Source organism: Ailuropoda melanoleuca, chromosome 6 (genome assembly GCF_002007445.2).
Source record: "Ailuropoda melanoleuca isolate Jingjing chromosome 6, ASM200744v2, whole genome shotgun sequence".
Lineage (NCBI taxonomy): Eukaryota > Metazoa > Chordata > Mammalia > Carnivora > Ursidae > Ailuropoda > Ailuropoda melanoleuca.
The window spans coordinates 113,094,383-113,097,234 of record NC_048223.1 but is presented as its reverse complement, the minus strand read 5'-3'; positions in this window follow the sequence as shown (position 1 = coordinate 113,097,234).

Below are 2,852 nucleotides of genomic sequence, written 5' to 3'. Positions count from 1 at the left end.
TAAGCTGGGGAGAATCAAAGGAAGAGTGGCTGCTGAGAGAGTGGGCACATTTCTCTTCCTGTTGGGTTATTCATTGCAGCAGCATGAATACCCTTGGCCGCCACTCAGTGGGCATGAACCTGTGCCAGACATGGAGCTCAGCCCCCATCTCGTTGAATCCTCTCTGTGTCCCGTGGGGCGGAGGCTCGTTCCCCCGTTTTATCAGGTGGGGAAACAGAGGCTTAGAGAGACTCAGTAACTGGCCCCAGGCCACACAGCTAGAAGGTAGCAGAGGGAGATCTAGATCCCAGGTCTACCTGAATCTGAAGCCGTGCTCTTACCCCATCGTGGAACTTCCTGCTGAGAATCTCGTGGGCTGGCCCGGGAGGGGAGGCAGGCCCCCAGGACCCATCTCTGCTCCTCTGACCTACAGTTCCGGTATAAAGAGGCCTTCCTGCGGGACCGGGGCCTGCAGGTTGGTTACCGCAGCGTCAACGACGACCCAAGGATGAGGCATTTCCTCAGCGTCGGCAAACTCCAGAGTGACAATGAGTACAAGAAGGACTTTGCCAAGAGTCGGTCCCTGTTCCACTGCCGCCCGGACCAGCCCGGCTTCCTCCAGGCCAGGAGGAGCCAGCAGCTGGCCAGCGACGTGTGCTACAGGCAGCCCCTGCCCCAGCCCACCTGCGACCCGGAGCAGCTGGGCCTGAAGCACGCACAGAAGGCCCACCAGCTGCAGAGCAATGTGAGCTCCCCCCAGACCGAGAGCCTTCCTCCGCTGCCTTGGCCACCACACCACATCCCACATGACCTTCTGGGGGTGGGGGGAGCTGGGCTGAGATAGAGCCCGGGAGACCTAACACTGTAGTGCCAGAAGGAATAATAATTGTAATTTGTTGAGTCTTTACCGTCGGCCAGGCTCAGTGCCAAATGCTTTCTCAAGCATCACGCCACGGAGCTCCCGCAGCAACCCATCCCTGCCCCATTTTCAGATGAGGAACCGCAGGCCTGGAGAGGTTAGGGAACTGACTCAAGATCACCCAGCAAATAAGTGGCAGATCTCAGATACGAACCCTGTTTGGTTTGATGTGGGAGCTCAAGCTCTCAATGGTTCTGCCATGCTGTTTCCAAGAGGTCTTAGCAGTTCCCTAACTCGGTCCTTGCGCTTTCCCTGGGAGGCAGCTGAAGCCCAGAGAAGGGAAATGGCTTTCCCAAGGCCACAGAGTGAGTGGAGGTCNCAAGATCACCCAGCAAATAAGTGGCAGATCTCAGATACGAACCCTGTTTGGTTTGATGTGGGAGCTCAAGCTCTCAATGGTTCTGCCATGCTGTNTTGTAAGAGAGTCTGAGGCCCAGTCAGATCTTTGGGGAACCTGCATCTTGCTTTCCGACTTAGCTGCGATTGTACTGTTCAGCTCAACAAAAGGCGAGTTGAAAGAGTGCTCCCCACTTCATCTTGCGTATGAAAGGAGCAAGGCCTGGCTGTGAAGAGGCCCTGTAGGATTATTCTCTCTAACTTAGAAATTTATCCAATTTTCTCTGTTCTTTATCAGAGTGGAAGGCAAAAGCTTTGCCGGTGTAGACCGAAAGATCGCGGCATACAAAGCAATCTTACTGACATGGGGTTTTGAAACCTGCTCCTGAAACTGAGTGATACCTCCCTTCACCAGTCGGAAGGCAGAGTGGAATTTGCACAGGGGCATTAACCAGCAGACAGTAGATCAGAAACGGACCCTCTTTGAGGCCAGCTGTGAGGGACGCTGTGAATCCTGAAATGAAAGGAAACTAAAAAGGCCAGAAGACTGGTTTCTGGAGTGATATTCCATGTTACAGCAGAGCTTATATCTAAATTAGAGAAATGCTATCAACTTCGTTTAGATCCAGATTTGAGATTTCCTTAAAGAGTCCTTTTCCACCTTTAAAAATGCCTAATTTCCATAAAGAGAAGAAGAAAAGCATTCCTACGACTGTCTCATCCTAGGTAATGGTGGACAGATCGTGGAATGGTAATAAGATTTCACGTTTTAGGAGACTCCTAATCAGACCCATTGTCCTACAGCACCGCTTAGGATTGTCTCTCAGGAATGCCGCTGTCGTTCTAATCATCTGAGTCCTTAAAATGAAGAAAATGGTAAGGCCTAGCCCATCTTTGTGATACAAGCAAATCTCGAGACAACAGTGGGAGGGGGAGGTAAATCCAAGCACAAAAAAATTAAAATGGCTCACATGCTGTAGGCCAGTTGTATCTAAGTGTGTGTGGTTCTGAGAGTCCTGCTGGCATTGTCTCTGCCCCTTTGCTCCCCCACCACCACCACGAGACAAAACCAGATCCGACGCATTGAGTGGCCTTTGCTCCTGAGGCCTCTCCGGTGTTCTCACGAGAACAGAAGGGTTGTTATGACCTTCAGCTATCACAGAAAGAAACTGAGTCACATTTTGGTGAAGTGATTTGCTCTGAGTCCCAGCAGGTTTGACCCAGAGCTCTGGGCCCTTTGATCACCTGAAGGTGGGTAACACTGTTCTATTTAGGCAGGCAGGAAGGCAGACAGGCAGGCAAGCAGTCGCCTCACTGCCAGAAGGGAACAGAATCATCCAGGCTGATGGCTGAGCTTGGGTGTAGACCTCCACTCTTTCTTTAAGCGATCATATGCACCCATTACCTTGGCTTCCAACGCTGCCCGCTCACAGGTGGGGCCTGCTTGGATCTTCGTGTGATCTATTATTTAGCTCCTGGCAGAGTGCACACACTCACACAGTTTGACTTGACGATATGCAGGATGTGCTCCGAAGGAGATGCTGACGTGTTACAATGGAGATGAATACAGAGGCCATTACAAATCAAGCACCTTGAAATCACCCGACAGCCTTTGGCA